Source organism: Panicum virgatum, chromosome 6K (genome assembly GCF_016808335.1).
Source record: "Panicum virgatum strain AP13 chromosome 6K, P.virgatum_v5, whole genome shotgun sequence".
Taxonomy (NCBI): domain Eukaryota; kingdom Viridiplantae; phylum Streptophyta; class Magnoliopsida; order Poales; family Poaceae; genus Panicum; species Panicum virgatum.
This window is the reverse complement of record NC_053141.1, coordinates 39,052,106-39,065,328: the sequence shown is the minus strand read 5'-3', so window position 1 is coordinate 39,065,328 and position 13,223 is coordinate 39,052,106. Positions and strand designations below refer to the sequence as shown.

General features: G+C 50.0%; 1 pseudogene; it reads left to right on the top strand.

The window, feature by feature from the left end:
- The first annotated feature begins 859 nt into the window (after positions 1–859).
- LOC120712558 overlaps positions 860–13,223 on the top strand; it is a 29,885-nt pseudogene continuing 17,521 nt past the window's right edge.

Genomic DNA, 13,223 nt, shown 5'->3' with positions numbered 1-13,223 from the left:
CCGAGCACTGGAAAAAATTTGAGGATCTAAACACACCCGAAATTAACATGTGTACTACAAAAAAAATAATGAGCTCTATCAGAAGCTGGTGAGTCAAAGTATCAAACGGGGAGGTCCAGTCGTCCAGATCGACCACCATTGCTACCTTCTCAGCTTCTCCCACACATGGTTCACCAAACCAATGGGAACCGGTCCGGTTTGACCGGTAACCGGTCAAACCGGTCCGGCCCGGTTTGACCGGTAACCGGTCAAACCGGTCCGGCCCGGTTCCGGTTGGGCCGGTACCAAACCGGTCCAAATTCAAAATTTAAATTTGAATTTAAAAAAATGAAAAATTCCCAAAAAAATTCCTAAAAATACTTCAAGGTGCGATGAATCTAATGGTGTCAAATTTTCTCAAAAATTCGTTCATTTAGTATAGTTTGCGGGGATTTGAAGTTAAACAAAAAAAACATGCATACAAAAATATACAAATACAATTTAAAAGTAGTATAAAAGAGGGTTGGAGGGTTCATTTAGGCTAAAATATGTTATACAAATATTTATTTAGTATACTTTGTGGTCATTTGAATTTAAACCATAAAAAGAAAAAAATTTGAATTTGGCCAGTTACCAGTCAAACCGACCGATAAACCGGTCAAACCAGCTGGTAAACCAGTCAAACCTACCGGTAAGCCGTTCCGAACCGGTTGCACTACGACTTTTGAATTCAAATTTGAATTCAACCGGTTTGGACCGGTTTCCGGCCAAACCGGACCGGTATACCGGTACCAGACCGCGCCGGTTTGGCCGGACCGGTCGGTAAGGTTAACGCAGCTCCCACAGCGAAGCGAGAAGCAAGAGCATGGCCACGGAGGAGCCGCTCCTGGGTGGCACGGCCGCCGGGAGCAAGCACGGAGGAGGCGAGGAGGAAAGCCTGGTGTGGGCTGAGGTCAAGAGGCAGTTGTACCTTGCCGGGCCGCTCGTCCCCGGCTACCTCCTGCAGTACGTCATCCAACTGATGTCGCTCATGTTCGTCGGCCACCTCCTTCGCCACCGTCACCGGCTTCAGCTTGCTGGTACGTAACACAAACGCGCCCTGCACCGCAGCATCACACCATGCTGGACTAGTCTGTCACCGTGCTGCCTGAAGCTGAACGCATCTTGCTTCGCCCAGGGGGGCATGGCGACGAGCCTGGAGACGCTGTGCGGGCAGGCCTTCGGCGCGAAGCAGCACCGCCTGCTGGGCGTGCACAAGCAGCGCGCCATGCTGGTGCTCGTCCTGGTGAGCGTCCCGGTGGCGGCGATGTGGGGCTACACCGGCGAGATTCTGGCGTGGTTCGGCCAGGACCTAGAGATCGTGGCGGCGGCAGCGGCGGGCTACATCCGGGGCCTTATCCTAGTGCTGCTCGTGAACGGGCCGCTCAACTGCCACATGCGGTTCCTGCAGGCGCAGAACATCGTGGTGCCGGTGATGCTAGGCTCCGGCGCCACGACGCTGGCGCACCAGCTCGTCTGCTGGCTACTGGTGCGCGCGCTCGGCCTGGGCAGCGCCGGCGCCGCCCTGGCCATCGCCGTCTCGTACGCGGCCAACCTGTGCTTCCTGGCGCTCTACGTTAGGCTCTCGCCGCGATGCCGGAGCACCTGGACGGGCTTCTCCCGCGAGGCCTTCCGCGGCATCCCTGCCTTCTTCAGGCTCGCCGTGCCGTCCGCCATGATGGTCTGGTGAGCGAGTCCGTTGCAAAGCTGTCTTCTTGATCACCATGAGAGATCAATGTTGGGGATTGGACCTTCGGCAATGCGCCCGGAGGTTAATCCCAATCTCGAAAACATCACCTAACCTGTCTGCAGGGCCCCGGTGTTGGGTAACAAGAACGTCCGAAGGGTGGTCGGCGCCAATCAAGACACCGAGGACCGGGAAACTCACCTTCGGGGCCGAAGGTGAGGGCCGATCACTCAGGAGCACAAGCCTGAGGACCACAACCTGTGAAGCATCGAGGGGATCACCTTCGGGAGGCCAAAGGTGACAATTGATCGCTCAGGAGCACAAGCCTGAAGACCACAACCTACGAAGCATCGAGGGGATCACCTTCGGGAGGCTGAAGGTGATGATTGATCGCTCAGGAGCACAAGACTGAAGGCCAGAACCTGCGAAGGCTCTCGAGACCCGAAGGATATTGAGTGCAGAATGCAACCCGGACGAAGGTCTTCAGAACCTTCGTCGGGAGTAGGCGTGCGTGTGAAACATGAATACGTGAGAATGTCGAATTTGTGCACCTCTCACCGTGTAATTTTACCCTGAAACCATCTGTAAGTGAGCTGTAAATGAGTTGAAAGAGGGCAATTCGGGGATACCTGGCCGAGGGCCAAGGATATAAATAGCCCCCTCTCTCCACAGTGTAAAGGGTTGAATTTTCAAGTTATTTACTGGAGAATTAAGTGCCTATTTTTATTGTCATTTTCATACTGTTTATGCTCCCTGTTTGGGCATCTAAGAAGCAAAGATCCCAACAGCGGCGCCCACCGTGGGGCTCGAACCCACGACCACTCGAGACCCGAAGGATATTGAGTGCAGAATGCAACCCGGACGAAGGTCTTTAGAACCTTCGTCGGGAGTAGGTGTGCATGTGAAACATGAATACGTGAGAAGGTCGAATTTGTGCACCTCTCACCGTGTAATTTTACCCTGAAACCATCTGTAAGTGAGCTGTAAATGAGTTGGAGGAGGGCAATTCGGGGATATCTGGCCGAGGGCCAAGGGTATAAATAGCCCCCTCTCTCCACAGTGTAAAGGGTTGAATTTTCTGGTTATTTACTGCAGAATTAAGTGCCTACTTTCATTGCCATTTTCATACTGTTCATGCTCTCTGTTTAGGCATCTAAGAAGCAATGATCCCAACAGCGGTGCCCACCGTTCCAGCTCGAAAAACAACCTGCGATGGCCCCCACGAAGAGGAAAGACTCTGCCGGCACTACTAGCAACTCCACTCAGCCTAGCCCTGTCCTCGATGACTCTCCACCGCAGCACGAAGAAGCCAACCCACAAATTGAAGACACCACCACCGAAGCTGGTCTTCATGGAGATCCGATTGAAGACAGCGAAGACACCGAAGCTCATCAAACCCAATACGCGGAGCTCACAGAAGCAGCACTCCAACTCAAGGCCCTTGAAATGAGGAAAAGAAACATCGAAGCTCAGCTCGCCACCAAAAAGAGGGCATTGGACCAGGCAAACAAGCTAGCCGAGGCCCGGCGCAAACTAGCAGAAATGGAGGCAGAAATTGAGAATCCGCAGAGGACATACCAAGAAATGCCCGAAGGTTCTGCCCAACAAGAAAACCGCGTCATCCACCAGACAACCTTCACTCACAATGAAGACCGAAGGCCACCACCTGTCAACCTCCCATTTGACCCGACCTCGCCACTCTCAGTCGCTCTGCAGCGAACTTCATGGCCGCTCGGCTACAAGCCCACACAGCTCCCCAAGTACAATGCTACAAATGATCCAACCCAGTTCCTTATGGCCTACGAAGTAACCATTGCTTCGGCCGGAGGTGACAACTCAACCATGGCCAAGTTCTTCGTCATGGTTTGCGAAGGTTCTGTGGCCAACTGGTACTCATATCTTCCCCCACAATCAATCAATAACTGGTACCAGCTGAAAGGAAGGCTCCTCCAGGACTTCCAGGGTTTCAGAAGGCTAAATACCAACACTGTAAAAGACTTCAAGTGCCCACAGCATGACCACGAGCCTCTCTACGGCTATTTCCGGAGGTTCGTTCAGAAGAAGGCTCAAATCCCAAACTTCCCAGAAAAAGATGTGATTGAGAAATGCAACGAAGGTCTCCTGCCTGGCCAGCTTGTTTCTCATCTCACAAGAGAGCCCCCGAGTACCCTGGAGGAGCTCTATACAGAAGCAGATAAGTACGCGAAGTCAGATACCGACCACCGCAGAAGGGTAGAGCAAAAAAAAATTATGCGTCAGGCAGAAAAATACAATCAGCAAACATGGCAGCAAGAGAAGCAGCTGTTGACGCTCGCTATCGACTCATTTCAAGTGTCACCTAGGGCTTGAAATCATGAGAATAAGGTCTCATACCTGCCTATGTTATCCAGAAAGAGCCAATTTCATGTTTCTTCTTAGAAATATTGCTACATTGGAATTTGGCCAGAAACGCAGGTAAAACAGGCTTCAAGCGTCAAGATACAAACCCGACCATCAGAGCAAGCTATCTGCTCCTGCATGAGCATATAAAGGACGAACGTCAACACTAGAGGTAGGATTTATTACTAACAAATTTCACAGAGTGTTGGTATACATTTATGTGCAGGTTGCTTATGCTTGGAAAGGAGAGGAGAACGCATCCCCAAAAGCAAGGTGACACGTCGTTGATCCGAAGCAACATGTTCTCGATGAATTAGACGCATTCACGAGGATCCACGGGCCCACCTAGCAGCCACCTGACCGAAAACCGGGCCGAACAGGCTCAGCCCACGGTCGGCCGACCTCCAGGTCGCCCGACCCAGTGGCGACGGCCCACCGGCCCCACCGCCTCTCAGATGACACATGGCGAGGTGTGATTGGTCCCCAATGGCAGTTTGGCTCATTTCTCGGGCAAGAGGCTGGTGGCTCCCTCCTATAAATACAAGGGGAGGGGGTGAGAATTAGAACACAACACACACCACACCATCTCTTCTCTTGAGTTCTCACTTGAGTGAGAGTAGTCTTAGGGAGTTTAGGAGTAGAGGTACTCAGGAGGGGCGCCGGCAACGGCGCTCTTCTCCAACTTGTGCCTCTACGAGAGTGAGGGAGATAGTTAGGGGATGTCCCGGGCTTGTCGGCGCTCTTCTCCACTTGTACCTCGATGGATGCTTATTCGGTTGTAAGTGTTCGAGAATTTCTTTGCTTATCTAGAATTAGAGTTTAGATCGCAAGTTATCATCTCTGCCTTATATTATTTGATGTGTATGCTAGCGAGTAGCATTTGACTCTAGAGTGGGCTCCGGATAGAAAAGGATAACCCTGTACGCCTCTAGAGTTAGTAGGGAAAGGCGTAGACGTGATGTCTAGGCTGGACTATACCACTCAGTTGTCAGATAGTCCCACGGTTTGTAGAGGTAGCCGGCAGGTGGTGACAGCCCTGTTCGAGCCTTTTAGTAATCCTCCACATTCGGATATGGGATAGAGCAGCATATTGGAACTATCGGCTTGTATAAGCCGGTCGATACCTTTAGCTCGAAGTATAACGGTGACGTGATATCTTCTTCTAAGCATAGATTCTAGATCTTAGAAAGTCCTCTCTTTCCTATCCTCCTACACTAGTATGTGTATCCTTGGACAGCCTGAACCCATAGGTAGTGTACTCATGTTCCCTAGTGGATACGATACCCTGGAATACTCTTGGGTGAAAGCTACAGCAGTATCCGTGCGCTTGCGGATTTTATTCGTGACATTACAAAATACCAACAGCAGCCAGCTCAGCAACTCATTTTACCTGTGGAACCCTCACAAGATGATGAGGAACAGTTAACCTTCGATCCATTCATGATACCCCCAGAGTCGGAACCTCAACACACAAATGACAAGCAACTTTTGTCCGGAGCACGGGGCAGAGGTCGCGGCAGAGGAAGAGGCCGAGGTCGCGGACCTTCGCGTGAGCCCAAAAAACTCTTCTGTCACTTCCAAGGGTCTGACTTTGATCATAGAACAAACCAGTGCCCGGAGAAGAAGAAGACCCTTGAGAGAATGGAGTCTGAGAAAAAAACCAAGCTAGTAGGGCATACTACATGGCCTCAGACTCCACAAACTCAACCTCAACAAATACAGTACACACAACCTTCGTTCGTTCCACCCCCTCCATTTACCCAAGCATACCGCCCACCCATGTTCAACTACAACTACAACCGCAACTGGCAGCCGTAGCCAAACCCTCAAACGCAATCCAGTCAACCCACCACTCAAGCTCAGCCAACACAAGAGCAGCTACTACCACTCCCAATCCACCCACCAAAACAAGAAAACCAAACCACAAATAGCCAACCCGCGGCACTACCAACCTTCGGGATGATTATGCCCATCTCCGGAGGTTCCACCCTGGACTTCGAAAACAAGAGACAGCGCAGAGACTACTTCAGGCAAGTCCATTGTATCGTCTCCGAAGGTCCAACCAAGAGAACCTAGTGGTCACACTCTCCGATTACCTTCTCCGAAGAAGATTTCAATCTCATCAGCTACCCACACATAGATGCTATTGTCATCGAGGCAAATATTCAGGATTGGAGGATTGGCAGAATACTAGTTGACACTGGCAGTTCTGTAGATATCATCTTTTCTGACACTTTCGAGAAAATGGGCATCGGCCGAAGCCTGCTTCAGCCTTCGGAAATCCCTTTAATTGGATTCGGAGGAAAAAGAGTGAATGCAATCGGCAAATTGTTACTCTCTGTGTCCTTCAGTGACACAGCCAACGCAAGAACAGAACATATCACCTTCGATGTGGTAGAGATGCCCTATCCCTATCGAGCAATCCTAGGAAGGGGGACCATCAACAAGTTTGAAGCCGTTGTTCACCAACTGTACTTATGCATGAAGATTCCAGCACCTGCGGGGGTCATCACTGTCCGTGGCGACCAGCAGCTTGCAAGAGACATAGAGCGGGGCTAGACCCCAGGCCAGAAAAATTTCCACAACCTTCGGACCGAATCCATGTCCCATACCTTCAAAGAGCAGCAGAAAGACAAAGAAAAAGCAACCTTCGAAGAAAATTGCGAAGTTAAGAAAATCCCCCTAGACGAGCACCTTCCTGACAAAATGATAACTATCAATGCAACCCTCGAGCCTGAGGAAGAAAAAGAGCTTCTCGAGTTTCTATGCAAAAATCAAGATGTTTTTGCATGGTCCGCCAGTGACCTTCGGGGTGTCAGCAGAGATATCATCGAGCATCTCTTGGATATCAACCCCAACATCAAGCCGAAGAAGCAGAAACTTCGCAAAATGGCAGATAAGAAAGTTGCGGCAGTCAAAGCCGAAGTCCAGAGACTGTTAGATACAAATGTTATTCGAGAATTCAAGTACCCAACATGGCTGGCAAACACCGCGCCGGTCAAAAAGAAGAATCGCAAGTGGCGCATGTGCACCGATTTCACTGACCTCAATAAAGCCTGCCCGAAGGATGACTTCCCGCTGCCAAGAATCGACAGAGTCGTTGATGATGCGGCAAACAGTCAACTGATGTCTCTGCTGGATTGCTTCTCCGGATACCATCAGATATGGATGAGAAAAGAAGATGAAGAGAAAACAAGCTTCATAACACCCTTCGGCACCTACTGCTTCGTGAGGATGCTCGAAGGATTGAAGAATGCAGGACAGTCTTTTTCAAGAAAGTCTTCGGTGGTTTTAGAGCACCAAATCAGAAGAAATGTCTTGGCTTATGTTGATGATATTGTTGTGACCAGCTCAATAAGAAGCAACCATGTGGCAGATTTGGCTGAAACCTTCGCTAGCCTAAGAAAAGAAGGGTTATCCTTAAACCCCAACATGTGCATCTTCGGAGTTCACAAAGGAAAGGTGCTAGGATGCCTCGTATCAACAAAAGGCATCGAAGCAAATCCTGACAAAGTGAAGGCGCTCTGGAACATGGAGGAGCCCAGGTCCATCAGGGACGTTCAGAAACTCACAGGAGGATAGCAGCACTAAAAAGATTCATTCCTCGCTCCACTAACCGAAGCCTACCATTCTTCAAGGTCCTTCGCAATGCGAACAAATTCAAGTGGGGCCTCGAGCAAAGCGAAGCCCTTCAGGCACTCAAAAATCATCTCCAGAACATGGTCAAAATGGCCTCGCCTGATCCGAAGGATGTGTTGCTCCTGTACATCGCAGCATTCTACTCTGCTGTCAGTGCAGCGCTTGTGCTCGAGAGAGAATTTGAGGGAAAGAAGAAACAGCCACCTGTCTACTTCGTATCCGAAGCTCTTGCAGGCTCGAAACTTCTGTACTCAGAGCTAGAGAAGATTGCATATGTAGTAGTCATGTCTACTCGGAAGCTTCGACATTATTTCGAAGCTCACAAAATAATCGTAGTTACAGATCAACCTCTACATAATTTGTTCACGAACAGAGAAGCATCAGTCAGAATCGCCAAATGGACTTCGGAGCTCTCCGAGTTCTACATTGACTTCGAGAGGAGAACGGCAATCAAATCACAAGTATTGGCAGATTTCATCATTGATTGGACATCCCCAATCTTCAAGGAGGAACCTTCGACCAAAACTTGGATCGTGCACTGCGATGGAGCCTGGTGCATCAATGGAGCAGGCATCGCGGCAATCATAGAATCTCCCTCGGGAGCAAAAACAAGATATGCAAAGCGCCTAAGCTTCGGCAATATAGAATCATCAACCAACAACACCACCGAGTATGAAGCTTTGCTCCTGGGCCTTCGCAAAATGAAAGCCCTCGACCATCAAAACTTCATAGTCAGAACAGATTCAAAGGTTGTCAGAGACCACATTGAAAAAGACTCAGAAGCAAGAAAACCAGAACTCATCGAGTACCTCGATGCCGTTAGAGCCATGGAGAAGCATTTCAAGGACTTCGATATCGTTCATATCCCGAGGCATATGAATGACGAAGCTGACAAACTGGCAAAAGCAGCATCCAGAAAGGAGCAATTACCTCTGGACGTATTCTTCAAAGAGATTACGGAACCTTCGGTCAAGCCGAAAAAATAAAAACAAGTTTCAGTCATCTCATCCGAAGATTTTAGAACACCTATAATGGAGTACCTTCGGGGAAACATCGAGCTGCCAAATGAGAAAGAGGAGAAGAAAATGTTCCAGAGAGTGAGGGGCTATGTCATCTCCGAGGGTGAGTTGTTCAAGTCAGGCGTCACCAGCCCATGGTTAAAGTGCATCTCGACAACCGAAGAAATTGAGCTCCTCAAGGAAATTCACTCCGGGTTTTGCGGATCCCACATTGGCTTCAGACAACTTGTTTCCAAGGCCTTCAGGCAAGGAATCTTCTGGCCAACGGCGCTGAAGGACGCTCAGCACATAATGAAAACATGCCAAGCATGCCAAATGATGGGCCCGAAGTCCTCTAAACCTTCGGAGTCAACTCAGCTGATACCTCCGACCTGGCCTCTTCAAAGATGGAGAATTGACCTAGTGGGACCTCTACCCACAGCTCAGGGCAATTACAAGTATGCAGCAGTTGCTGTTGAGTACTTCACAAAATGGATCGAAGCCAAGCCACTCATCAACATCACATCAGAAACAATCAGAAAATTATTTTGGCAGAACATCATCTGCAGGTTCGGGGTCCCAAGGGAGATCACTGTCGATAACGGCAAACAGTTCGATTCACATCTCTTCAGAGAATTCTGTTACAGTGTGGGCATGAAGGTAATCTTCGCCTCGGTGTATGTAAGGATCGATGGACCAAGAGGGGGGGTGAATTGGGCCTTTTTCAAATTCTAAAACAAAGTAAAGCAATCTTAACCTATGCAATGCTAGTAGGGCACCAATTCACCAACCGGATAACTAAGCTTCTAACACAAGCTAAGAGAGCTAAAACAAAGTAAAGCCTAGCAAGGTAGAGCTAAGTTATGATCTCTAAGTCAAGCACATGAGTAAATTGCATGAAAGAAAATGCTTGAATAAAAGGAATGGACAAGAGACAACCGGATTTTTCCCGTGGTATCGATGTGTTGGCACACACCCCTAATCCACGTTGTGACACTCACAAAGAGTATTGTCACCTCCCAAGTCACCGAGACGAGGGCGCTCACTAAGAGTCTCCGTTCACCATCCCGGCGTGGTGGAGATCAAGCCACGTACAATCTTCTTCTCCGGGCTCCCACAATCCTTGGCAAGCTCCGCGAGAAACACCTCGATCACCAAGATCGCCTAGGTGATGCCAATCACCAAGAGTAACAAGCTAAGGCCTTCACTTGAGCAAGAACCGATCACCAAGAACGGATGCACACTAGCTTCTCTCTACTCAAGTCCTTAATCTTGCTTCTTGATTGATTGAATGCACAAGTATGTGAATGATGAAGCTCAATGTGGCTCTTGACTATAGTATGAGTGTATGGATGTTGCCTGGTGTCAAGAGTGGGCGAAATGACCCATTGGAGGGGTATATATAGGCAGCTCACACAAATAGAGCCGTTGGAGAAAAGCTGCCAGAAAACTGCGTAGCGCCGGTTAATCCGACGTACCCCCCATTGTCATCGTCGGTTTAACCGGTGAATGTAAACTGCCTCTTCTGAAAACTAGCCGTTACAACTGGGGCAGATTAACCGACGTAGCATCGGTTTAACCGGCGAGTGTAGTTGTCCACTGAACCACTGAAAAATCAAGTCTCTGGACAACTGCACCGACGTTAACTCAAACCTATCGTCGGTTTAACCGGTGAGTACAACTTTTAAATTCCTCTGAAAAACCATCTCACTGGTCAATTGCACCGACGTCTTGATTCAAACAGCGTCGGTTAATCCGGTGAATAGAACTTGAATTTCCCTGGAAAAACCAACTCTGGACCAATGCACCGACGTTAAATTCAAACACGTCGGTTTAACCGGTGTATTGAATTTGTCCAGACTCTGCTGACTTCGTTCAACCGACGTATAGAAAATTGAGAGCGTCGGTTAAACCGGTGTATAGACTTTTTCTGATTTTGTCTTTTCTGATTTGAGTCTTGAATGAAATCCAAATATTCTTGAGATATAGTTTGAGAACCACTTATTTGAACTTCTAGAAACCTGAGTGACCATAGTGTGCATCCATTTTCAAATGACCATGTCCATGCTCAAGTTACTTAGCCTTAACCCCTCTTAATAGTGCGATCACTACAAAACTATAAAACCTATACTAACCTAAGTGTCCTTCTCAACCTTATGACACTTAGGACTAGAAAGATCCTTAGTCTTGACATAAAATTGAGTTGAATACCGAGATCGCCTTTTTGAATAATGAAATTGAGGGGGCCTCTTTTGACATATGACCAAATGAGCGATAATGATCTATTAAGCTGCACAAACTCATTAGTCACAATAATGGTTGTCATTAATCACCGAAACATACCTTGAGGGCCTAGATGCTTACAATCTCCCCCTTTTTGGTGATTGATGACAACACAAACATAAATGACGAGAGAGCGAGAAAGATAAAGCAGGATAAACACAAGCGAACTCGAAAAGAAGGACCAAAGAGCTCAACGGCTCAAACGAAATTCATAGATATGTCTCAAAGCACGGCATACTCAAGCGACAAAAGTACATATCCATGAACTAACACCAAATGTGATACAAAGAATCAAAGTCCTGATAACTACGAGCTCTCTCTAGCTCTACCCTCCCCCTAACTCTGGTGCTCCCCCTAACACCTCTCCCCCTTTGGCATCAAAGCACCAAAAGGCGAGCTACGGGTCGTGCTGTCGTGGTACGGCGACGAAGCGGTCCGGGTCATCGTCGTCGGACGGAGAACTCTCACCCTCGGTGACAGACGGAAGCTGCTGGTCTGGGTCTGAGCTCACTGGGGGGGTGACTGTCGTGGAGGCTCTCGTGCTGGCACTGCCTGGTAGAGGATCCGTAGAAGTCGTAACCGGGTCAGCAGAAGAAGTATCAATATCTGAAGAGGTGACTGCTGAGGCTGCCGGCTGCGTCGACTGTGGAAGCAGGGACTCCTCTACTGCTCCTCCCCCTGAAGGTGCTGCCTGAAGTGAGGAAGGGAGGGCGACCGACTGAACCGCTGACGGTGAGTCCTGAAAGAGTGTGGTCGCCGGCAGTGGTGAAAAGAGCGGACGACCGGCAGACCCAAAGAGTGCTGACATCGAGAACGTGGTCTCCGGTGTCGCTGTAGTAGCTGGGGCTGCAGTAGGAGCTGGAGGAGGAGGAGCTGGTGTGACGGCAAGCTGAGGTGCTCCAACACCCTGAAGGCATGGCTGTCCTGGCTGCTGCGGGGTGAGTCCGGTGTGAGAGTAAAGCTGTGAGATCATCCCGAACATCGCCATCATGCCCTGCTGCATCTGCTGGAACTGAGCGTCTGTCCTCTGTGAAACTCTGTCAATGAGGCCGACAAAACGCTCCTCTGTCGCTGCACGCTCTCGGGCTGCCTCTCTCTGAATAGCAGCAATCTGAGCCTCATGGGCTCTCCTGGCCTCCTCCTGAGCAAGTCTGTCCTCCCTCTGCTGGGTCACGAGCTGCTGTAGTAGTGAAGTGAGCTCGGACGGCTGAGTCACCTGAGACTCAGAGACTGTAGCAGCTGCTGGTGACTCTGGAGCTGGCTCTCTAGACCCCCCTGCCTCGTGGTCGTGACTAGCTGGGGCTGCTGCAGGGAAGTACTCTACGTCCTCGGAGGAGTCTGACTCAAGCTCAGACCAGTGTATCTCATCCTCTCCTCCGGGAAGCTGTGCCTCGGCGGCAAGCAGTGCCTCGTCCTCCTGTGCCACACGGGCCTGTGCCTCTGGTGACAACTGTGCCATGGCAGCTCTCTCTGCCTGTCTGCCCCTCCTCCGGTCCTGTGGAGCTGTCGGTCGGTAAACTGGGAACCGGGGAGCCTCGTCGTGACGGTAGGGAGCGCTGATGGGTGACTCTGCTGGCACAATCATAGAACATATATAGCTGATCCAGTGTGCAAAGGGAAACTGTCGCACCACACCCATCCCGTCTGTGATCACATCCTCTATCTCAGCCAGAATAAAGTCAACTATGTCAAACGGCTCGTGAGTGAGGATGTGTAGAAGCAGGAGCTGCTGCAGTCCTGTAAACCCCTCTGGGTAGCCACTCCTCGGTAGCAAAGTCCTCCGGAGTGCCATGTGTACTGCGTATGCCTCTGGGGTCAGCAGGCTGGGAACTCTGGCGTAGGAGGCAGGGAACGGCTGGCGGAAACACTGAGAGATCGCCTCATGAGAAGGTGCAATCCCACCAATCATCGCTCTGCGCGGTGGATCTGCATCTCCGTAAACCATCTCGTGCAGGGAGACGTCAACTAAGTCAACTCCGAGAATCCCTGCTATCGTCGCTCTCGACAAACCAAAGACCTGGCCTCCATAAACAAAGTGTACTGCTCGACGCTCGGGAGCAATCCAGGCCGTGGCATAGAAGACTCTGACCCAGTCCTCAATATATCTGTTCTGCTCAATCTGGAGTAACCTGGGCAGGCCCCTGAAGTGAGCGAAGTGCTCTCTGACATCTGCTCCCCCTGCGGCTGTCCTCAGAGACACCCAGTCAAGCACTTTGTGC